A 26,808-nucleotide genomic window follows, 5' to 3' on the forward strand; every position below is an offset into this window, starting at 1 on the left:
ATAGGTTTATACACTCAAAAATATTTTTAAACGCGAATAACTCGAAAACTATGGGGATTTCGACACAAAATGCCGGAACAAAAAATGTGAAGCACTTCATTCTATACAAAAAAAGATTAAATTTTTTCCTAACCTCAAAATTTTTACCTTAAAATAGGTTTATACACTCAAAAATATTTTTAAACGCGAATAACTCGAAAACTATGGGGATTTCGACACAAAATGCCGGAACAAAAAATGTGAAGCACTTCATTCTATACAAAAAAAGATTAAATTTTTTCATAACCTCAAAATGTTTACCTTAAAATAGGTTTATACACTCAAAAATATTTTTAAACGCGAATAACTCGAAAACTATGGGGATTTCGACACAAAATGCCGGAACAAAAAATGTGAAGCACTTCATTCTATACAAAAAAAGATTAAATTTTTTCCTAACCTCAAAATTTTTACCTTAAAATAGGTTTATACACTCGAAAATATTTTTAAACGCGAATAACTCGAAAACTATGGGGATTTCGACACAAAATGCCGGAACAAAAAATGTGAAGCACTTCATTCTATACAAAAAAAGATTAAATTTTTTCCTAACCTCAAAATTTTTACCTTAAAATAGGTTTATACACTCGAAAATATTTTTAAACGCGAATAACTCGAAAACTATGGGGATTTCGACACAAAATGCCGGAACAAAAAATGTGAAGCACTTCATTCTATACAAAAAAAGATTAAATTTTTTCCTAACCTCAAAATTTTTACCTTAAAATAGGTTTATACACTCAAAAATATTTTTAAACGCGAATAACTCGAAAACTATGGGGATTTCGACACAAAATGCCGGAACAAAAAATGTGAAGCACTTCATTCTATACAAAAAAAGATTAAATTTTTTCATAACCTCAAAATGTTTACCTTAAAATAGGTTTATACACTCAAAAATATTTTTAAACGCGAATAACTCGAAAACTATGGGGATTTCGACACAAAATGCCGGAACAAAAAATGTGGAACACAACATTCTGCATAAAAAAAAGGTTTCAATTTTTTCCTAACCTCAAAATTTTCATTACAAATTATAAATTATGTGGTGATTATTACGTTGAAAATTATGCTAGCTTACCCGAGTAGAAAATAGGGATCTTTACCTTTACGTTTTTTGAAAACGAAATAGTTTTTCAAGAGTTTTTCACTGGCGGGAATTCGCGAGAGGATTTCAGGGTTGAGGGAGATTTACTCAGAAATAGTGGCTCCAACGAAAAAATTACTGTAGACCTTTTTTATAGAAAATTTTGTGCTCTACATTTTTTGTTCGTGCAGTTTTTTTCGAATTCCTTTTAGTTTTCGAGTTATTCGCATTTCAAAATTATTTTGAGTTACAACTTGAAGTTTTGTTGAAAAAATAGCTTTAGCTGTGTTTCTTCCAAGTTAACTTTTGGTCCAAATGTAGTCCGAAGTATTTAACTTCTGTTTTCACTGAAATCGGCATATCGTTAATGGTAAATTGCGGACAGACACCTCGTTTTGTGGTGAACGTGATTTGTCGGAGTTAACTTTAGTTTTCCACTGATGTAGCTATTCTTGTAGAACATTTAGGTGGTATTGAAGCTTTTCCGATGCTCTCTGTATCTGAAGACATCATTGCAGTATCATTTTCGAATAAAATATTCATAATTAAAATGAAAATTGTTGGTTTAAATATGAAATCGAATATCTAAAATGGGTATCACATCTTGGGTGATGAGTAATTCTATTTTTACGAAGTGCGAAGTTTGACCAATATAATGTCTCTAACACCATCACACTGATTCACAAATAAAATATTCTCTTTAACAAGCAGTTAAGATGTTTTTAAAGGGATTAAAGGCGGTGAATATACTTTGATAACATTTTTTATCAGGAAGGTAGCGACGAATTTGCAAAGCTACCTGTCTAGGAACTATACGGTTTCTTCTAGCTTCTGCTAGCCTCAAATTCACAGGTGGTTTCTTCTGGTTCCTTGCAGAAACTGATGATAGTGAAAGGCAAAATATATCGTCATTTTCAACAGAATCTCGGTCTGCAGATATTTGTGGTTGCCATTAGTTGCGGTTGAATCCTAAAAAACTTTTTTGAAGCGCCCCGTAGAAATTTAAGGGGAGACAGTCAGTCTAGTTTAATAAAAACCTGTTTCAATGTTTCAGAACGTTATTATTTGGAATTTTCATATCGTTCTAAATCATAGAACGGTGGTTTTCCGAGAAACTATTTATGGAAAAGGCATATTTTGCGTACGTCTCATAATCCAAAAATAAGCGATGTTCTCTTTGAAATTAATCCTATTATTATAAATAAATAATATGCAGACTAAGTCGAGATACGTAATCTTAATGTTTTTGATTCTTGACTACCCACGTATGTGTCGGATACGTTTAGTGAAGTTATTAGAAAATGTCGCGACAAAACGTGATTCATAGCAACAGTCAAAATACTAAATTACGAAATAATTTCGATTCGACAATAATACCACGTCATTTATTTTTTCTCCATATACTTCTATGGAATGTCATAACGTTTGAAAGTTGATTTATATTAAAGTTGATTGATGTCTATTAATTGCACAAGTTGAATAACTTTGAAAAAACTATTTATTAACACAATGGAGATCTTAAAATTATTGAATCAAAATCTCCTTCTATAATACGTCTGAGTCCTCTGATCCTTTCTCGATTTCTTTCGTCGTCCTAGTTCGAAATTGTAACTTTACCTCTTTCGTGGTCGACCTCTACTCCGTGTTCCAATTGAAGATGTATCACTCGCTATTTTAACCAGTTTATCGTCTGTCATTCGACTTATAATTTGGTTCTATTGTTTTTTTTTTAACACTGTGATTAACACCCATTCGTTAATCTTATCGACTTACCTCACATAATCAGCTGATTTTCATTTCCGTGGTCTCCCAGAGTTGATATTTCAGTTTTGATATTTCTGCTCTTGTTTCTGATACAAAGGTCATTATACGATTGACGCCTTGTAAATTCCTGCCTTTATTTCTTGTCTTAGGTGTTTGTTCCTACGTCCTAAAGACATCCCGCTACTTGTCCTCTTAATCCCATTAATCCCAAGGTATTTCATCCTCTGTTGTATTTTTTGATCTAGTTATGATTTGCATCTAATGGGCTCTTCGTTGTCAGCACATATCGTGGTGTCACACGGCATAACACAGGATTATGATTCCTCTGTACCTTTGCCAGCTTTGGTAAACAAACTGAAGGTATAGAAGATGGCAAACCCTTAAATAGGGTTCCAATAAGCTGGAAAGGACGGCCAAGCTCCGCTCCATTTTACATACAAGTCACTATGTCAAAACATTTGTGCTTAAATCGCGTCCACAAAATTTGTATTATTAATTTCGACGTTAATTTCTCTTATTTTAATTCTACCAAAAGCGGTATCTGTTACGTACACCTTCCTTTGAATAATGTCAAATTCGTGTATATACATCTGTGGCAATCACACCGTTTGCCTTCGCGTTCAAAAATACATAATACACACACGTTTTAGGGAAAACCATCATATGTAGACGAACCAAGACGAGACGTTTTGAATCGAAAAGAATTTTTCTCGGAACGACAAGGTTGTAAATCTCGAACGCCTAGATCTAATAAGATCTACGCTGCTCCTAGGGATACGGCACACGCGACTTTGTTCTATTTTTCGGTTAAGTATCCGATGTTGAATGAAGACATTTCTAAATAATCGGCAATCTATAAATTATCTTAGTTTACAAGGTTGGTCTAAGTGATTATTCAAAAATTGAGTCTCGTTTGTTCATGTGACGACAAGGGCGGTACCTCCAGAGCGTAATCTAGTCGAAACGTCACTAAAGTTTCTATCGGTAATCGATTTTCAAATACGATAAAGAAGTCAATATAATTGGAAGGAACGTGTTCAGACCTTATACAATTTTTCAACAAACTCAGCATTAAACACCGTCAAATCGGAGTTTCATTGATAAAACTCGGATGTATCGATAGTAGGCAGGCGGCAATCGTCATTTTCAGGTCAAATAATACAGTCTTACAGAGTGTATCACGAAATTTACAGATGGAAACCGTTGTCGGTTAATAAATTTACTTTAATATGATCAATAAACTTTTCGAAGTGGTTTCCATTTTCTTAACTACATTAACAGAAGAAATACCTGATTTTTCGGTCAGTTCATATTTCAAATGTGCTCTTTAAACCGGACAATAACGGATCTCTTAGTCTGCCCAATATGCTTCGGTATTTTTCGCGGGAGAAGGTTAATTGGTGGGAAAATTCAGTATAAAACGGGTAAGTCAAGTCATTTAGTTTACCTTCAGTCTCTGAAGACGATAACTTGGTTATCGAAACGCGCGTCAGATAGTGTAATTTGTGTAAATTCAGTATACCATAAACAGCATATAAATGCAGATGACTTAGCCTCGATAACCAGATCAAAGAAGGAGATGGAATAATCAACATTCGGTACACTACAAGTGGCTTCCAAAATTATGGACTAATAATAAACCAAGAGAGATCAAAATATAGGATAGAATGAACTTGGCAACACTGACAAGTGAAAGGAAAGAACGTAACGAAATGGAGCAAAACCGAGGGATCATAAACTGAGTTAATGAAATTATGGGAGTTATCTGGAGCAGCCAAAATTAGGGCATAAGTCAGAATAAACAGAACTGGTTATATGAGTAAGGAAAAGTTTTGCTTTTGGTTTGCATCAAAACAACGTTTCACACTTCGAGCATTCACGAAACGCACTTACCACCTACCGTGTCCATCAAAAGTGATTTGCACGATTTAAAAGTGGTGATTTTGGCTTGGAAGACGATGAACGTCCTGGGCAGCCAGAAAAGTTTGAAGATGAAGAACTGGACGCATTACTCGATGAAGATTGTTCCCAAACACAAGAAGAGCTCGCGGAATCTTTGGGTGTCACTCAAGCAGCCATTTCAAAACGTTTAAAACCAGTTGGATATATTCAAAAGCAAGGAAATTGGGTTCCACATGAACTCAAACCGAGAAACGTCGAAAGGCGGTTTTGCATATACAAAATGCTGCTGGAAGGCCACAGAAGGAAGTCATTTTTGCATCGGATTGTTACTGGTGATGAGAAATGGATCCATTACGACAACCCCAAGCACAAAAAATCATATGTGAAATCCGGTCAACCAGCCAATTAAACGGCAAAGCCAAATATCCATGGCTTGAAGGTAATGGATCAGAAGGGTGTGCCCAGAACTTGCACCTTTTGACTACCAATCAAAACGGTTTACATCAGAGCAAGAAATCAAAAATTGGCTTGATTCATTCTTGGCTGCAAAGACGGCGCAGTTCTTTTAGGATGGGATCCACAAATTACCAGAAATATAGAAAAAGGTCATATCTTTAGATGGGCAATACTTTGAATAATACTGTCGTACATTTTTTTCTTAAATAAACGTTCAAATTTTGAAAAACAAAACCGCACGGATCAAGTTATAGACCATAATATTTCATTTCAAACCATGACTTGATTTTCATCTGCTACTTTTTCGAATGAGGCTGCGCTTCGACTGCTAAGGGTCATTACCACTTGACAATATTATAATTCTACTATAATTTACATACTACATACCAAATTGTTTGTACATCACATTCATTAAATTTTAATATATAGTTTGATGCCTTTTAGATAATCAATTGTTTTTCTCTTTTTTATGTTTAACAGTTAGTCTCTCATCGCACTTGCACATGTGGAAAACTCTTCCGATGTACTGTAACTATCACTGGATCTTTATATATTTGTATCAATACGCTAATAATTTGATTTGATTTGAAATATTTCGAAAAACTGCGATGTTGCTTCATGGTTAATTGTATCGGATATACTGAACGCACTATTCATCCACTACACTACACTAATTAGTGTGAGTGTTGGTGTAATGGTAATAATCCAAAATGTTATCTCAGTTTCGCAACCAAAGCCAAATAAAAGTGAAAAAACAATGATGAAACTAAACATTTAATACTTTAATTAACTTATTTGTGACGCCCAGTATACATTGTTCAAGTCTAGGTATATTATTCTACAAAAGTTAAAGGTCTTGTCGGAACTTGGAGTTTAATGACCTGATAGAAGTACCCAGACACGTGTGTATTTCATTCATATCTATCTAGTGTTTAACCAAGTACGTTCCACTGAAAGAAAATATCTTTAGTGCACTTACAAGGTGTCACTTCATTTTTTTAATACTTAAATTTTTTTCGTATATTTGATATAATTGTTTCTAATTATTAAAATATATATTGATTGATTAATTTTCGTTTTTATTAATATTAGATGGTTAATAATTACGAGGATGGTTCCTGAAGTACTCGACCTAACAAGGAAAGCACCAAAATTTTGGTTAAGCCATTAAATGACAACACCACCACTCCATTGTTTGAAAATCTTTCACCACCTAACCATTTTTTCAAGTTTGGGAACAGAAAATACTCCGAGGGGGCTAAATCTGGCGTATAGGCTTGCGTAAAGCAGCAATTCAAACTTTAATTCATCAATTTGAGCTGATGCTGATGATTGTTACTTTATTTCTTTGCTCAAATGCTGCAATAGATTCGCATAACACTCGCCGTTGATAATTTTTCCTTTTTCAAAATAGTCAATGAAAATAATCTCACGCAAATTCCAAAAAACCAACGCCATGACCTACCCTGCAGATGAACGGTCTTCGCTTTCTTTGGAGACGGTTCACCCTTTTCAGTCCATTGCTTTGCTTGTTGGAAACGTCTTCAAGACGCTGTTTTTGTTCCATTGTAAGCAAACGTGGCATCCATCTTGCACACAGCATGCCTATTATGTCTGTTAGCTCGCGCAACTTTCAGTCGACCTTCATCTAATATGGATTTTCTTCAATATTTCTGGAGTCGTCATCTCATTTCGTCGATTACTTCAATGCTGGTATTCGCAGGTTGTACGGGCTTTGTTCAAACCCAATATTTTGCTCTTGGTTACGAAAGAACAGCCTCATCCAAAGTAGAATCTAGTTCAGTGTTTGTATTGGTTAAACTAATGCTTTTATCACCAATTTTTTTCATTAACTAGTTGCCAAACAAATACCAATTAACGTGGACGTCTTCAAACTTGACAAACTTGAAACAGATGCTGTTTCAACCAGTCTCAAGTCTCCTTAAGACAATTCCAAGTAAATCTTACTTCTGTTTCTGGGCAAGTAACTTTCGTATTAGACCAAGAACCAGTGACCAATTTGAGGTGGTCATTTCAATAGTCACGAAACTTTCTACTGTAAATCCTCTATGCCTAAAAACGAAAAGCTACTTCTGGTAGGTAGGAAGGTAAGAAATAAGGTTTATTTTAGTTATCAGTCATAAAATTTTAGGATAATATCTTTCGATATTATTTTTTAATTGTTCAAAGGAGACTGGGGATTGTGTTGTTGTAGTGATATCCTCCAAAACTTCGTGACTTTTGAAATGAAAAAGCTCTGCTTTACATTGTAATAATTCTAGTCTCTAATAACTTCCATTATTATTTTCTAATTTATTTTGACTGGAATTACCGGAATAATTTGAATAGGAAATATCGACATTTAACATTTTCTTTATTTTTGTGTTGTATATTATGTTTGGCTGACCGTTTGTGTAAAAAAATGCTACAGCTTTGACATAACACATTTAGTATCCACCTATTTTATTTTTAAAGGGTGAAAATCGCCCCTTACTTACCAATAAATCGGACACTATTGAATCAAAACGTTGATGGGCTATAGTTATGTTCAATGCTCAATATTTTGATATTTTACAGTTCAGATATCCTTAAAAACAACCCCTCATACAAAGATTTACTTAAAAAATTTGGTAAAAAAACACGAAACAGCATATATAAAAGAATAAATACTTCAAAAAGATCAAAATTTAGATTTTTCGTGATTTTCAAACATTATCTCTAAAAAAATGATTTCGTAAGCTTTTCACATTCATCCAGACACCATTTTGTAGGGAATTTCATAAGCTACAAAACCATGACAGTTGCAACCCTTTTCTTCAGAGAATTTTGACGGTAAAGGGTAAAAAAGACTGTCCCTTAGTATTGAAATAAATACTTTAAACGCTTATATCTCGTTTAATTTTCAAGCTACTTAAAAAAAGGCAAAATGTTCAGAAAAATTAAAGCTAAATTTTAATTACAACAAAATTTTTTCGTTGATCCAATAGTTTTTGAGATATTTTGAAAAAATCGAAAAAAATTTCACATTAAACAACTTTATTTCAAAATATACGTGTTCTAAACCATTCAAACTTTTGGAACGTGTTGTTAGGGCTTAAACAAAAATAATTTTACATGGGCTACGATTAATTTTAATTTTGCCGCACGTGGTGTCAACTTTATTTTTTCCCAAATTCGAGTTACTTCACTTATTTTCGTCATAACTCGTTTAATTTTCATGCTAGACGGTTTTATAAAAACTCATTTTAAAGGTCTGAAAAAGTACTTTAAAAATGTCTATTACAGTTTTTTATGAAAATTTGATCGTTTTTCCGTTATTTGAGCTCAAACCTCTGCATAAATTTACGAAAAAGAAAAAATTGATTTTAAGTGACTCATAAATTGCTGAATATTATTAAAAAAATCTAAATCAAATTTCTTTGTTTTTTTATAAGCTTCAATTTTGATAAGAATAAGTTTTTCCTGAAAATGCGTAATTTTCGAGATTTTCGTGAAAAAATGTCGAAAAACGTGGTTTAGTTTTTCGAATTCGAGTTACTTAACGTATTTTCGTCATAACTCGTTTAAATTTCATGCTAGACGGTTTTATAAAAGGTCATTTTAAAGGTCTGAAAAAGTACTTTAAAAATGTTTATTACAATGTTTTATGAAAATTTGATCGTTTTTCCGTTATTTGAGCCCAAACCTCTGCGTAAATTTACGAAAAAGCAAAAATTGGTTTTCAGTGACTCATAAGTTGCTGAATATTATTTAAAAAATTCAATTTAAACCGACTAATTTCTTTGTTTTTTTATAAGCTTCAATTTTGATAAGAATAAGTTTTTCCAGAAAATGCGTAAATTTCGAGTTTTTCGTGAAAAAATGTCGAAAAACGTGGTTTAGTTTTTCGAATTCGAGTTACTTAACTTATTTTCACCATAACTCGTTTAATTTTCATGCTAGACGGTTTTATAAAAGCTCATTTTAAAGGTCTGAAAAAGTATTTTAAAAATGTTTATCACAGTTTTTTATGAAAAATTGATCGTTTTTCCGTTATTTGAGCTCAAATCTCTGCATAAATTTACGAAAAACAAAAAATTGTTTTTAAGTGACTCATAAGTTGCTGAATATTATTTAAAAAATTCAATTTAAACCGACTAATTTCTTTGTTTTTTCATAAGCTTCAATTTTGATAAGAATAAGTTTTTCCAGAAAATGCGTAATTTTCGAGTTTTTCGTGAAAAAATGTCTAAAAACGTGGTTTAGTTTTTCGAATTCGAGTTACTTAACTTATTTTCGTCATAACTCGCTTAATTTTCATGCTAGACGTTTTTATAAAAGCTCATTTTAAAGGTCTGAAAAAGTACTTTAAAAATGTTAATCACAATTTTTTATGAAAAATTGATCGTTTTTCCGTTATTTGACCTCAAACCTCTGCATAAATTTACGAAAAACAAAAATTTGGTTTTAAGTGACTCGTAAGTTGCTGAATATTATTTAGAAAATTTAATTTAAACCGACTAATTTCTTTGTTTTTTTATAAGCTTCAATTTTGATAAGAATAAGTTTTTCCAGAAAATGCGTAATTTTCGAGTTTTTCGTTAAAAAATGTGGAAAAACGTGTTTTTTTTTAAATTTTCAATCGCGAATTACTCAGAAATTATTCACATAAACAAAAAACTTCAATCTACATTTTCTTCATAAAATTTAAATCTCTATCGACCCCCCGTAAGGGTGGCATTCACCCCTAGTGTATCATTTTTGAGCTTCTGTCAAAATTTCAAACTAATCCATGAAGGTCTTTAAAATTTACTCGGTTCACTGTACTATTTACATTATTTCGCTAAAAGAAATCCAAAATAATCTACGACGGGTCTTCAACGAATCAAAAACAATCAAAACTTTGCCTCTGTTAAATCTTAAACTTTAAGGTTTAAGCAAAGTTTGTTTTGGGGGTATATAAAAAAGATCACAATGAGTTTAACAGTTGTATTGTCGGAATAATCGCCAAGGGGCGTTATTCCAACTATTATTTAGATTTTTTTCTATATAGTTTTCAATAGCGAGTCACTCTATATACATTCCTCGCGTGTTCTACGTTACTAGCTGATAATTTTACCTGCAAACAAATCAGAACTCCAAGAAATGAATGAAACGGTACTAAATATTTGAGATGATTTAAACCTCAGATGAGATGGTTACTTTCTACTTCAAGTTGCATGATTGATTAGGATCTCGGTTGTTTCCTTGTTTTTACATATTAATGAAGAAATTAATTTCGAAATTCGATTATTATCATTTGTTTATATACAGAAATACATTAAAATAATACACAAAATTCAAAAATTTATCTTAGACGTTTCCTGGTAAGAATATTTTCCAATTTTTTAATAAAATAATTATCAATAAGTGTCATTCTCAACCTTTAACCGAAAAAAAAAAGGATAAAAATTCTAATAAAGGCAAGTTTCGAGGTTGTAAAGTTATTTAACAAAAGATACGTCTAAATACAGTAAACAGTTTCCAAATTTAATGGAACAGGAAGCCCGAGGGATGCTTCAAAATCTGGAGAACCACAAATAAGTGAAAATTCAAAAGAAACCCTCTTCCAACTACAACAGAAATTGCCGTACAACAAAGTTAGTCATTGGTTTCAAAAGGCATTGAAAAAATCCAAATTTTGTTAATATATATATAGTATTTCTTCAAGTTGTGGAACTATTAAATCTTCATTCATAACACAATTAATACAGTGGAATGTTAAGCAAAACTATTATGACTCAAAATATTTTGTGTCTTCCTATCTTCCCAAAAAAATGATTTTTATTTGAAACGACAAAAAGAAGAAAGAAACGTAATGAAATAACAAAAAAAAAACAACTCAAACAGCGAAATTTGTATCAATTTGATAAATGATAAATGAAAAGTCGCATTTCGATGTCGATTACATAGTACAAATATCTCGGTATGTGGAAAATAGATTAAAAATTCATAATTTATGAAATTTCTATAAATTGAAAGAATTAAAATCGTCCTGTAAGACACATTATACTTTGATATCAAGTTTATTAATTCCGAAAACTATAAAAAACTTGTGAGTAAGTAGAAAACTGGAAAAATATTGTACAAAAATTCCCGGACTCCACAAAATGAAGTAGGCGGGAAGGTCACGGTAATATAATTATCATTAAACGACTTTACCTACATTTCCCAAGCAACCCACCACTGCCGGTGTTTCACACTCTCGACATCCTCAATATCATAGACAAACGCCCACTTTTTGTTCATATACACATTGAGTACATTACATAAATGGTCTCATAACCTTAATAGGTGACTAAAATACGTTGGGACTTGTACAGAGTGTTAGGAACTCAACGCCGATATTTGAGAAATTCATCTATCTAACATAATCTGGTATAAAAAATCAAAAATTCCAAACGGACGCCCATGATTTTAGTCGATGAGTTTACTACAACATACTTCCATTAATGCCTTTATTTTTATTTATATGACTCACCCATCAATGAAGTTTATATTTAGAAACAATGCCAATCTTCATTCCCACGTTAGCATATTTCTTCGTAATTACAGAAATGTATAGTTTAATTAGCAGCTGTTCTGTACTTATTTTTAGCTTTTTATTGTTTATAAAATGGCTAAATTTAGTTGGAAGATTCGCATTTACACTTTTTCCCGACCTCAAATTAATAGTAGCTCGATTACGGCTCTGTTTTTATTCACTTTCCATATAATTTCGAGCTTCCATAGATTTTGTCGAGACGAACGAATGCGGAATGCACTTTAAATGAAATTTTTATGTATAACTATATACGCTGACGAGACATTAGTCGGAGGAGGGTCCGAAGCTAATTATTTTCAAAACGATTTGTCTTCAGAGAAGTTACAGACTGAAATTAATAGCCAACTGTCTCTTTAGACGACAACCAGCGGCGATAAATGACGCTTAATGATCTGGTCCAATTTGTCATCAATCCCTTACTACAGGATCTTGAAATTCGACACCGAAAATAACTGGAATTACGAACGATACCTGAAAGTTTTGTCGATATTAATCCTCGTGCCCTCCACCCATTTTTTCGATGATGACCAACAAGCTGGTTATTTGTAAATCTCGATTTCGCGTCATTCGCCCCGTAGAGGGCGCTAAACATGTAACTGGTTGATATTTATTACCTGAAAGAAATTTGTCCGACAGGGTAATTATGTCAGTTTACCACGCTTATATTAATAGATAAGCAGCAAGCTGATTTTTTGAGAATTCCAATCCGACACTCGGAACCTGCGTTTTAAACAACCAAAGCTAGATTTTTTCACTGTTAGCTATTAATGATTATTATCCGCTAAATGATTAAACTATAAAAAATAACTCCTCGTATGTGGGATGACACCAACTGTCATTAATAACTTTACCGTATATTTTAACTTCAAGACTTTGAAGTCGTTGATCCACCAACTAGACTTTGAGTTTTCAATTTCATAAATTTGGTTAATGTCAATTATATATTGAGTAATTAGATAAATGATGTATACTGATAAAACTTTGTTTTCAGGACCGATATCGACGGTATCCTTTATTTTGTTGGTAAGTTTGTTTAATTGTTAATATTAGAAATAAGAAATCTTGTGGAGAGAAAATGTAGAAAATGGATTGTCGGTAGTAACTTCGAATTATTTAATTTTAATCTAATTAAAGTAAAAATCGAATGGAAAACACTTATGATTATCTATAGAAAGACATTCGCAATTTTTAGAATAGCTAATAAACTCATTTAATAAATAAACAATGTCAAATATTCCTTTTGGAAATTGCGTTATGGATTTGACAAATTGAACTAAAAATTATCGATTTAAAGAGGTTTCCAAAACAAAAAAGTTTTTTTAACCGTCAACCATCAGTGATATTCTTGCCAAATTTTAGAAAACTCTGCAAAAAAATTAAGAAATCAGTTATGAATGTCATTACGAAAAGGCAAATACACGGAACCGGGCTCAAGAATTTTAATTAAAGCCTCTGATACTGACGTTTTGATGATTTTGTTAGGGGATATGCCCAAGATTATTGAATCAGAAATTTCGCTAGACATTTCAGCAACAAAAAGACTAATAATTAACCTTTAAATTGCATTAACTGCATCGATTTAGCGTTGAAGTTAGGAACCAAGGTCTAACCAAAGTCTTTCCGCCTTCCACGCGTTTATAGGTGTGAAAAATGAAACCTTTCCAGTTATTTTTTGCATCATCAACAGATCCTGCTGTTTTTTTTTTTCATTGACCGACGTAAATGATGCGAGATGGCGCCTTTTTTATAATTTTACGAACTATTTTCGCTTAATAATAAGATAACCTACGACTACAACAAAACTATGAATTGTTTTGACGGTTGAGGTTGATTGAAATATCAAGTTTTATAAGAAAAGTTTATCTTTCAAGTAACAAATAACAATTTTTTTTTCGAATATGCGGGTTTTTGGTAACTGAATGTATGCTCCGTATTTTGGAAAATGGTAGACCTCAGCACGTATTGTGGGATGAACTTGGTTTCACTCGAATAACAGAAGTTAACGATTTGGCCATTTTGGCTATAGAGTACGAAATAACTGATCCAATTAACAGTATTATCTGGTGTAACACGTTGGTACTAGTACTAAATCGTTCACATCTTCTCCATAGTCTCTTAGATCTTCTGGTCAAAATGACGGTACATCTGCTGAGCTCTGATGTTTACCGTCACATCACGTCAATGTTTTGAGTAGCTTCGAGGTTCTGACGATGGATCTCATTGTGATGTATTCCCACACTAGATAAGGATATTTCTGATGTAGCAATTACAGCTATCGATTGTTATCTGGTCCAGTCAATCTCTTGCCTTTCCTGGCTTGTTCACGAGGTATTTTTGAAACAATCGGTAAATCTTTGGATACTCGAACTTGTGCTTTCCTTTCTTAGAATGACCTTCAGTATTCAAAAATAGCAGTCGTCAAAATGGTTAGTAGGTTCCCGCCATACCATTGGAATAACAAAAGGCATGATTTCTTTCTTCCCATTCATCAAGTTTTTTTAACCATCAACCATCAGTGATATTCTTACCAAATTTTAGAAAACTCTGCAAAAAAAATTAAGAAATACAGGATTATTTTTCATGCTTCCAAAGCGGAACCGGGCTCAAGAATTTTAATTAAAGTCTCTGATACTGACGTTTTGATGATTTTGTTAGGGGATATGCCCAAGATTATTGAATCAGAAATTTCGCTAGACATTTCAGCAACAAAAAGACTAATAATTAACCTTTAAATTGCATTAACTGCATCGATTTAGCGTTGAAGTTAGGAACCAAGGTCTAACCAAAGTCTTTCCGCCTTCCACGCGTTTATAGGTGTGAAAAATGAAACCTTTCCAGTTATTTTTTGCATCATCAACAGATCCTGCTGTTTTTTTTTTCATTGACCGACGTAAATGATGCGAGATGGCGCCTTTTTTATAATTTTACGAACTATTTTCGTTAATTCTATGTGGCTTAATGCAACGGATCCAATATGTGTAAAACTTCCGCTTGACCAACTGCTGTTGGTTAGGTTAGACGAATATTTAAAACCAATAGGATTCATTGGGGATCATACACCTTCAAGAATTGACGACATTATCGAAACAACTGAAATAGAAAACGATGATGGAGAAAGTCCAGAAGTCTTCACATTATAAAATCATTTTTGACCCTCCGAGATGTTCCAGAAATGCCGTGCCGTATAAAAATGGTCTAATTTGAAAAAAAAAACCGTTTAATTGTTATTTAAAAAATATTATCTCTCGGCAAACGACTAAGAACGGATATCCCCTTAAACTAACGGTATTTATACTTCATTTCCGCTCCTTGCCAACACCACAATCATTTATATGGTAATAGTAGGTAGATAATTATAATTTTAATAATATGATGCTTTATTCATGTTATAATATATGTTTATGTTAAGTGTAGGTAGCTCCATATCTATAATGTAAATTGAATGTTTTTCTTGATTATCGCGTGCATCTTAACCGATATTAACTTATAGTTAGTTATTAAAGAAGAAGTTTAAAGACAATTAGTAATTTTTTCAGTTTAAAAATCGATGTAATATCGGATTGAATCATGGAAGTGTGAAAGTACGGAACACGCTCTTGTACCGTAAACAGACGCCCGTCGTTTGGAAAACTTATACACAGTGAGTTCACCCTATATTAGAAATCCGCAAGAAATACTTTTTATTTTTCATCTAAATCTTTTGGCTTGGAATTATAGCCACATCTCAGCCGAAAATAATACACGACTGCTACAATAGCAAATTTAACTGTTGAAGTTTATCGAAAGTCACAACGGATCGTTTATCTGGAAAAGAACGAATTGTTATACAGAAATCTACAAGTATAATATCTTTAATAATGTATATCTTAACCGAAACAAGATCTACTGTTAGGAAATTAGTAAAAAAGTTCAACGAAACTGGTTCGGTAAAAGGTTTATCCAGATCGCAGGAAAACTGCATCGACTGATAACAAATCTTTAGATGTTTGTGTCCTAATAGAAGACGATTTAAGTACTAGACAAATATCCAGTAATGAAAATTTTACGTGATACTAAATTCGTGAAGAGTTTACAGACACATTTTGTATTAATGGAAACTTAAATCGACATAATTGTAGATGCTGGTCACGTAACGATCCTCGTTGGATGCATAGGATACATCTTACGCAACCACAAATACCTACTGCTACAGATACTGGTGGGACGTAAAAAATTACGTTGTCTACGCGTAGAAAATTACGTTTACGAACAATTTTCTACATTATTCGACTTTTCTACGTTGGGCGCAGGCGTAGTTCGCATCGATCCGGCTCAATAATAAGATAACCTACGACTACAACAAAATTGTGAATTGTTTTGACGGTCGAGGTTGATTGACATAAATAAAGGTAAAGTTAGAAATCAAGTTTTTTTTTTCGAATATGCGGATTTTTGGTAACTGAATGTATGCTCCGTATTTTGGAAAATGGTAGACCTTAGCACGTATTGTGGGATGAACTTGATTTCACTCGAATAACAGAAGTTAACGATTTGGCCATTTTGGCTATAGAGCACGAAATAACTGATCCAATTAACAGTATTATCTGGTGTAACACGTTGGTACTAGTACTAAATCGTTCACATCTTCTCCATAGTCTCTTAGATCTTCTGGTCAAAATGACGGTAGATCTGCTGATGTTCACCGTCACATCACGTCAATGTTTTGAGTAGCTTCGAGTTTCTGACGATGGATCTCATTGTGATGTATTCCCACACTAGATAAGGATATTTCTGATGTAGCAATTACAGCTATCGATTGTTATCTGGTCCAGTCAATCTCTTGCCTTTCCTGGCTTGTTCACGAGGTATTTTTGAAACAATCGGTAAATCTTTGGATACTCGAACTTGTGCTTTCCTTTCTTAGAATGACCTTCAGTATTCAAAAGTAGCAGTCGTCAAAATGGTTAGTAGATTCCCGCCATACCATTGGAATAACAAAAGGCATGATTTCTTTCTTCCCATTCATCAAGTGCACCAAAGACACGCTACACACAGCACGCGTGGGGGGGCTGCTTGTCTTGATCTCCAATTAAAGTACCAAAATATTTGAAACAGGTTTTTTTCACATTTTCGGAAAACGACCTGGCTCGCTGTTTCACCATAAATTCTCCACAAAATTTGTCAAGAGAAATTTCGTCTTTTTCGTCTTTATAATCACTTTTTGCACTATAAACAGAAAACTACTGAACAGGCTAGTGATTTTGTTGCGTTTTTACTGTTAACTAAAAAAAATTCTGTGTAAACAGGCGGCAATTTGGTTTTTGTTTTTCCATTTCCCGAACGTTTACTTACCAATATTGAAACGCATCGACTTAAATCTTCAATGGAGAATGGTAAATTCATACCACATGTAACAGATACCATCCCGAGTCTACTAATACATACCTTATCTACGTAAATAAACTCCTTTTCATTTGTAATAAAACATATTTATATCTAACAGAACGGAAGTTTGTATTTATTTATATTTTAACATTGTCATAGTTGTCATGACATTTCACTTTATCTAATCTTTAACGATTTTTATTAGTGGTACTCGGGTTTTTCCAACCAATTCTACCTATTCCCTATAAGTAAATTATACGGGCGTATCTGAAAAAATACGATTTTAAATTAATAAACGTTTGTAGCAATTTATACATACATCTACGTGGTAATCCCACACGAAAAAGCGTCGTTAGTATTTCCACAGAAACGGTAATAGTTTCAAAACGTTGGCGTGCGAGTTAGAACTACGAAAAGTTCAAAAATGCGGCAGCAGCTAAATACTTTTATGGCTCTCTCGACCGCTCGATTGGAAGGAACTTAAACGTTCCGCAAGCTAAACCCTGATTGTTAATTTGCGATTAAACTATGCGTTTTAGACATGTGAAACACCCTGTATATATATTCGTAGTTTTAATACAGTTTGTGTTTCTCGAAATTCCCATCACGACACTTACTCATTATCTCCGAGCTCTGAGTTCTTGCGTGGTAAACTCCAAATAACTAATATCGCTCAACAATTTCCAAATTGGGTCAAAATAAAAAATACTACATGGCCTAGAGAAAGTGGTAGTTTCTTCAAAATCTATACTGTTTAGAAAACTCCACGTTGTTCAGCATTTGTATGGCAGAACTAGATTCTACTCTGGGAGACATTGCACCTTCCTTATCAATAAAAACTAGCATAGTAGTGGTCGACCAAATGACGTGAGGACTCCAGAAATGTTGAAGAAAATCCACTGGATGATCGTCGATTGAAAGTGCGCGGACTAGCAGACATAATATGCATTTCAAAAAGTGCTTTGTGAAGATGTTTCCATCGAGTATTTGGCAAGGTTTCGCAGAATTAAAGTAAAACTTTTGCACCGCTCCAAAACCATGGATGAAACGTGGGTCAAACAATGGGAGAACCGGCTCCAAAGAAGGAAAATACCGTTCCACCTGCATGCAAGGTTATGGCGTCGGTTTTTTGAGATAGTTTCAAAAGTGAACTTATTGCAACGTTTGGGCGAAGACATCAAACAAAAACGACCGCATTTGGCTAAGAAGAAAGTGTTGTTTCATCAACACAATGCACCATCTCACACATCCAGTATTGCAATGGCCAAAATTAAGGAATTAAAGTTTGAATCGCTACCTCATGCATTCTATTCACCAGATTTAGCCCCCTCGAATTATTTTCTGTTTCCAGAATTGAAAAAATGTCTCCGATAATTTTGTTTGATCTACCATAGGCGTAGATTGTATAAAATAATTATTTTTTTGAAAACTTTTGAAAATATGTTTATCTTAAGCGAGAAAATATCCGTTGAAATTATTCACCCTTATTTAGACAGATGTATTTGATTGTATTCTTACTTGGAACTCGGAAAAAAATCGAAAAAAAAATTTAAAAGACGAGTAAAATATACCTGCCCGTAAAGGAGTTTGGTTTAAACAGGATACCAGACGTGAACTAAAGCCTTTTTGTATCCGATGCGTTTTTTTTTCTGGAAAACGAAATTTCAAAGCAAAAACCACGAAGGAAAATAAACAAAAGTTCCAAAGTTCCTTTATAAGTAATTGCAATTAATATTGGAAGAACTATAACTTAACTGCATTAGAAACTTTATTATTTATCTCCGTGAGTCCATTAATGAAGCTGAAAATCTGATTATTCATCATCATCAAAAATTATTGAAATTGAATGACTGGATATGGTTTATACCTTTTTCAAGTATACAGGGTGTTTCTATATTCGACCGACAACGTTCCACCACAGAGAGATGTCAATAAATTATTCATTTTGATATACGGGGCCTAATTATTATTATTTTGATTTTCATTGCCAATTTTGTTATTACTGTAATAAATTTTCGTTTGAACATTTGAGATTATGAATAATTTTCATTTGTTTCGAACTTCTTACGCTTAATCGTTATTCGAAATTGAATAAATAATTAATTAATTTGTAAATTACTTACGTGCTTACAGACTTTTGTTTAGACGCAAATTTCTACAACACCGTTCGTTTTATTTTTCCACAAAAGGTTATTAGTTTTTAAACTAAAAATAATCAGGCAAATCAAAACAAAATTAAAAAAAATAATTTCTTCCAGTGGCGTTAAAAATAGGGGGATAAAAATGACAACTAATCCCGAGAGCGCACCACTGGTTAAATTTTTTCAAAATATCGGTCACTAAATTTGAAAAAAAAAATTTAAAGGCGTTATAGATTTATCAAAATGAATAATTTATTGAGATCTCTCTGCGGTAGAGCGTTTTAGATCTAATATAGAAACACCCTGTATAATAAAAGTTTATTTATAAATTATTAATATCTATAGATTAGGAGTCGACTGTATAATAGTAGCTGGTATGGAAAATTGTCTCGTACTCGAGCGTAACATAAATATAACATTTATTTATAGATTTAACTATTTTTCCGTATGACTTTCCGAACTACAAAACAGGAAGGAAGTATTTTTGATGAACGTAGTGATAGTACAAATAACATAAAAGATAATATCACTCTTGCAATCATCAGTTATTTTATACGGTTTATTGATAGTTTTCCTTCTAATATTACAAATAGACTATCGTTATATTAAATTCAAGAAAATACAGTAATGCGCTTGGTGGAACGAAGTCAATGTTTTTAATAAACGTACAGTTAAAGAAAAATATATGTTGCCGGTTTTTTTTATTTCCTTCAATGATTTTAGGGATTTTTAATTATTTGTGTACAAAAGTTGCCGGTTGTTTTGTTTGTCGATGATAATATGTCATTTTTCTAACTTAAAAAAGAAGAAGTTTACGTTGAAGGTTAGATAAGATAGATAGAATTTATCTCTGTTACAATATTATTGTCAACGTTTTTAATAAACGTACAGTTAAAGAAAATTATATGTTGCCGGTTTTTTTTATTTCCTTCTATGATTTTAGGGATTTTTAATTATTTGTGTTCAAAAGTTGCCGGTTGTTTTGTTTGTCGACGATCATATGTCATTTTTCTAACTTAAAAAAGAAGAAGTTTACGTTGAAGGTTAGATAAGATAGATAGAATTTATCTCTGTTACAATATTATTGTCAACGTTTTTAATAAACGTACAGTTAAAGAAAATTATATGTTGCCGGTTTTTTTTATTTCCTTCTATGATTTTAGGGATTTTTAATTATTTGTGTTCAAAAGTTGCCGGTTGTTTTGTTTGTCGATGATCATATGTCATTTTTGTAACTTAAAAAAGAAGAAGTTTACGTTGAAGGTTAAATAAGATAGATAGAATTTATCTCTGTTACAATATTATTGTCAACGTTTTTAATAAACGTACAGTTGAAGAAAAATATATGTTGCCGGTTTTTTTTATCTCCTTCTATGATTTTAGGGATTTTTAATTATTTGTGTTTAAAAGTTGCCGGTTGTTTTGTTTGTCGATGATCATATGTCATTTTTGTAACTTAAAAAAGAAGAAGTTTACGTTGAAGGTTAAATAAGATAGATAGAATTTATCTCTGTTACAATATTATTGTCAACGTTTTTAATAAACGTACAGTTAAAGAAAATTATATGTTGCCGGTTTTTTTTATTTCCTTCAATGATTTTAGGGATTTTTAATTATTTGTGTACAAAAGTTGCCGGTTGTTTTGTTTGTCGATGATAATATGTCATTTTTCTAACTTAAAAAAGAAGAAGTTTACGTTGAAGGTTAGATAAGATAGATAGAATTTATCTCTGTTACAATATTATTGTCAACGTTTTTAATAAACGTACAGTTAAAGAAAATTATATGTTGCCGGTTTTTTTTATTTCCTTCTATGATTTTAGGGATTTTTAATTATTTGTGTTCAAAAGTTGCCGGTTGTTTTGTTTGTCGATGATCATATGTCATTTTTCTAACTTAAAAAAGAAGAAGTTTACGTTGAAGGTTAGATAAGATAGATAGAATTTATCTCTGTTACAATATTATTGTCAACGTTTTTAATAAACGTACAGTTAAAGAAAATTATATGTTGCCGGTTTTTTTTATTTCCTTCAATGATTTTAGGGATTTTTAATTATTTGTGTTCAAAAGTTGCCGGTTGTTTTGTTTGTCGATGATCATATGTCATTTTTCTAACTTAAAAAAGAAGAAGTTTACGTTGAAGGTTAGATAAGATAGATAGAATTTATCTCTGTTACAATATTATTGTCAACGTTTTTAATAAACGTACAGTTAAAGAAAATTATATGTTGCCGGTTTTTTTTATTTCCTTCTATGATTTTAGGGATTTTTAATTATTTGTGTTTAAAAGTTGCCGGTTGTTTTGTTTGTCGATGATCATATGTCATTTTTGTAACTTAAAAAAGAAGAAGTTTACGTTGAAGGTTAGATAAGATGGATAGAATTTATCTCTGTTACAATATTATTGTCGACGTTTTTAATAAACGTACAGTTAAAGAAAATTATATGTTGCCGGTTTTTTTTATTTCCTTCAATGATTTTAGGGATTTTTAATTATTTGTGTACAAAAGTTGCCGGTTGTTTTGTTTGTCGATGATAATATGTCATTTTTCTAACTTAAAAAAGAAGAAGTTTACGTTGAAGGTTAGATAAGATAGATAGAATTTATCTCTGTTACAATATTATTGTCAACGTTTTTAATAAACGTACAGTTAAAGAAAATTATATGTTGCCGGTTTTTTTTATTTCCTTCTATGATTTTAGGGATTTTTAATTATTTGTGTTCAAAAGTTGCCGGTTGTTTTGTTTGTCGATGATCATATGTCATTTTTCTAACTTAAAAAAGAAGAAGTTTACGTTGAAGGTTAGATAAGATAGATAGAATTTATCTCTGTTACAATATTATTGTCAACGTTTTTAATAAACGTACAGTTAAAGAAAAATATATGTTGCCGGTTTTTTTTATTTCCTTCTATGATTTTAGGGATTTTTAATTATTTGTGTTTAAAAGTTGCCGGTTGTTTTGTTTGTCGATGATCATATGTCATTTTTGTAACTTAAAAAAGAAGAAGTTTACGTTGAAGGTTAGATAAGATGGATAGAATTTATCTCTGTTACAATATTATTGTCGACGTTTTTAATAAACGTACAGTTAAAGAAAATTATATGTTGCCGGTTTTTTTTATTTCCTTCAATGATTTTAGGGATTTTTAATTATTTGTGTTTAAAAGTTGCCGGTTGTTTTGTTTGTCGATGATCATATGTCATTTTTGTAACTTAAAAAAGAAGAAGTTTACGTTGAAAGTTAGATAAGATGGATAGAATTTATCTCTGTTACAATATTATTGTCGACGTTTTTAATAAACGTACAGTTAAAGAAAATTATATGTTGCCGGTTTTTTTTATTTCCTTCAATGATTTTAGGGATTTTTAATTATTTGTGTTCAAAAGTTGCCGGTTGTTTTGTTTGTCGACGATCATATGTCATTTTTCTAACTTAAAAAAGAAGAAGTTTACGTTGAAGGTTAGATAAGATAGATAAAATGTCAGAAAAATGTATAATTTTATTGTTTATTTTTATTACAATCTACTTTATTCGACTAGTTTAATTTATTAGAACAGTGTACAATGAACAAATAAGATTGACATCTAACTTTGAGAAATTCATTACAGTTTACTTAAATTTGACGTTAGGACTCTTCTGTTTTTAGAATCTAAGGTTTCTTCTTCTTCTTTATGTTCCGAGAAGGCTTTTCGATCTACGGCTTCTTGCAAAATTGTTGGGTATTTCTCCCACGTCACTTATATTTTCCCATTAATAATCAAGATACAAAATAATGACTCCCTCATTATTTGAGATATCGGGGGCGGTTCTTAGGAGCTTGAGTTCAAGTTTGTAGGACTGTAGCTCTTGGGGAAAACCCGCCATCTCGAAAAAAGGGATAAAATCGTTTTTGAGAAACTTTTCACCGCACAATAAAAAATATTCAGGTAAAGGAAAGGAGAGGAAAAGTTTTTTGCAGTTTCTTCGATGACTTTGGATTTCTTTAAATCTCCTTAGGTATCCTTGGATGTCTTTCAGATTTCCTTCGGTCTGTAGGGATTTCCTCAGATTTTCCCGGTTTTACTACAAAAATCCGGTAAATTCTAAAAAAAACACATACAACATTATTTCATCCTGTTTGAAATTGTACTAGAAAAAATAACAAAATCGATTTGCGGAGATTGTAGACGATGAAAACGAAAGTTTCTACTAGAATTGTTTTCTAGAAGATATTGGAACGAACGGAAATAAAAAAGAACTTATGGAAATCTCCTGGTAAAAGTATTGCGTGTCGTTTCCGTGACATCCTGATTATGAAACGTCACTTCCTAAGTTATTCTCGTTGGAATACTGTACGCGAACGACGTACGCCAATTAACATCCGCAAACATATCCTTTATTACAATAATGGCTCAAATTACAATTTAGTCTTTAGCGTAGGACGGAGGAAAGACCAAAAGTATCCGGAAAGGACCGTTTGCGTTATACAAGTGACTTTATTGTGATATATGTGATGAAACAGTCATACAGACATTACAAAACGTATATTTGGAGGGCGGAAAAAAAGTTTTTTCCATTTCCTTTTATTTATAAATGATCCTAAGACGCTGTTTTGTATAGATTGTTTTCAAAGATTGAGGTTATTTAATTTTTTTTAAAATTCTGCCCATTTGCAGGTATACAGACGGTATCTTCAATCCCTTGAATAAAACGATAAAAATAATAAAAAAGTTAACGACAGAGTCAATACTTTCTCATTAATGCGATTATAGTCATAGTTTCCGAGCCTAACCTACTTACAAAACGTTCCACCACCTTGCCGAGCAGTACCCCTGGTACCACTATCACTAGTTTTCGACAGGTAACTGTTTTCCCAGCCCTCTTCCTCTTTGGCTCTCCACTATTTTACCTATTATTCTTTGTAAATATGAGTTGAAGGATCCGTGTCCTGTTGAGAATTGGGAAAACCACTGTCTGCGCTTGCAGTGTACCCATTCTTCAACTGACTTTCCCTCTGCTCTTTTTTCTGTTGATCCATGGTACGTTCACATACTAGCACGCGAATTGGTGGTTCTTCTTTGAGATCTGAACACCATGTCTCTGTATCTTGCAACCTGCAGTTCCCCATTTCACACTGGGGCTCCGTAAAGCAGGATGGATTGAACGACTCCGTAGAGCATAGCAGTTTTCGAGCTACTGGCACCTCCTATATTTGGCATTAGCCTGCATCTTCTTGACTCATTGATAGCAAGTAATAAGGCAGAAAAAAAGTTGAATATCTTCCACCTGCAAATCTATTACATTAGAAGACATTGTAGCTAGGAATCATGTTTCCTTTCCACTTAATATAGTGTTAATAGTGTTAATGTAGTCTGTTTGAATCGCTTTTCTATCCACCACAAAAATTTTTGTTATGGTTATGTTCGCGTTTGCCTATTTTCAGTGGACGAACGTACGCGTGATGATTTTTATCTTCAATTCCTGGATAATAACTCAGACTGTGAGGAATGTTTCCAAGTCGAAGCAGTTCGACGCCTTTCGCTGCGAAACGGGGTCAATAGAAGTTGTTCCCCTACAAACAAACGAGAACGTCGTCGTCTATGCCAACTAGAAATAGATCGTCGCGCCGTTACGTCATCTACTTTATCAAATCGAAATTTAAAGATTCGAACCAGAACAATGCAGAACAACAAAAAACTCCCAAGACGAAACTATCCAGCGGCGTGTTTAAATTTACATATCTTGTTATGTATCTAATGAGCAGATGACTAGCGAAAATTCCCAGACGATTCAAGATTATTGAAATCTTGCGAAAGATTGGCCAAAGAATTCATGGTCAAATAATGGAAGCTGGTGGCAAAGAAGCAATGAAGAGACAGCGCGTGCCAGTGCAACGTGTTACATTTAAGGGAAGTTTCCATGAATTAGGACGAGTATGAAAAAAGGAAACTGCAAAAGGATTACTAAGAGACTAGGATCGAAAAGATAAATAGTATCTTATCCACTTTTAACAGTCATAGATTTGGTTAATAAAAAGATAAATTATGTTAGGTTAAGAAAATGAAGGATTCTATGGAAGATTATCCATTTAAGGGAAGTTTCCATGGATTAGGACGAGTATGATAACGGAAACTGCAAAAGGATTACCTAAGAGACTAGGATCGAAAAGATAAATAGTATCTTATCCACTTTTAACAGTCATAGATTTGGTTAATAAAAAGATAAATTATGTTAGGTTAAGAAAATGAAGGATTCTATGGAAGATTATCCATTTAAGGGAAGTTTCCATGGATTAGGACGAGTATGATAACGGAAACTGCAAAAGGATTACCTAAGAGACTAGGATCGAAAAGATAAATAGTATCTTATCCACTTTTAACAGTCATAGATTTGGTTAATAAAAAGATAAATTATGTTAGGTTAAGAAAATGAAGGATTCTATGGAAGATTATCCATTTAAGGGAAGTTTCCATGGATTAGGACGAGTATGATAACGGAAACTGCAAAAGGATTACCTAAGAGACTAGGATCGAAAAGATAAATAGTATCTTATCCACTTTTAACAGTCATAGATTTGGTTAATAAAAAGATAAATTATGTTAGGTTAAGAAAATGAAGGATTCTATGGAAGATTATCCATTTAAGGGAAGTTTCCATGGATTAGAACGAGTATGATAACGGAAACTGCAAAAGGATTACCTAAGAGACTAGGATCGAAAAGATAAATAGTATCTTATCCACTTTTAAAAGTCATAGATTTGGTTAATAAAAAGATAAATTATGTTAGGTTAAGAAAATGAAGGATTCTATGGAAGATTATCCATTTAAGGGAAGTTTCCATGGATTAGGACGAGTATGATAACGGAAACTGCAAAAGGATTACCTAAGAGACTAGGATCGAAAAGATAAATAGTATCTTATCCACTTTTAACAGTCATAGATTTGGTTAATAAAAAGATAAATTATGTTAGGTTAAGAAAATGAAGGATTCTATGGAAGATTATCCATTTAAGGGAAGTTTCCATGGATTAGGACGAGTATGATAACGGAAACTGCAAAAGGATTACCTAAGAGACTAGGATCGAAAAGATAAATAGTATCTTATCCACTTTTAAAAGTCATAGATTTGGTTAATAAAAAGATAAATTATGTTAGGTTAAGAAAATGAAGGATTCTATGGAAGATTATCCATTTAAGGGAAGTTTCCATGGATTAGGACGAGTATGAAAAAAGGAAACTGCAAAAGGATTACCTAAGAGACTAGGATCGAAAAGATAAATAGTATCTTATCCACTTTTAACAGTCCTAGATTTGGTTAATAAAAAGATAAATTATGTTAGGTTAAGAAAATGAAGGATTCTATGGAAGATTATCCATTTAAGGGAAGTTTCCATGAATTAGGACGAGTATGAAAAAAGGAAACTGCAAAAGGATTACCTAAGAGACTAGGATCGAAAAGATAAATAGTATCTTATCCACTTTTAACAGTCATAGATTTGGTTAATAAAAA

At 32.4% G+C, this 26,808-nt stretch overlaps 1 long non-coding RNA gene across 1 annotated transcript in view; it reads left to right on the plus strand.

Annotated features, from left to right (window-relative positions):
• LOC130443430 (uncharacterized) overlaps positions 1-26,808 on the plus strand; it is a 91,978-nt gene that overhangs the window by 54,559 nt on the left and 10,611 nt on the right. The window contains exon 3 of the long non-coding RNA XR_008909842.1: positions 12,802-12,833. This is a non-coding gene — a long non-coding RNA (uncharacterized LOC130443430). The remainder of the gene's footprint in view (positions 1-12,801; positions 12,834-26,808) is intronic.

Source organism: Diorhabda sublineata, chromosome 4 (assembly GCF_026230105.1).
Source record: "Diorhabda sublineata isolate icDioSubl1.1 chromosome 4, icDioSubl1.1, whole genome shotgun sequence".
Taxonomy (NCBI): Eukaryota; Metazoa; Arthropoda; class Insecta; order Coleoptera; family Chrysomelidae; genus Diorhabda; species Diorhabda sublineata.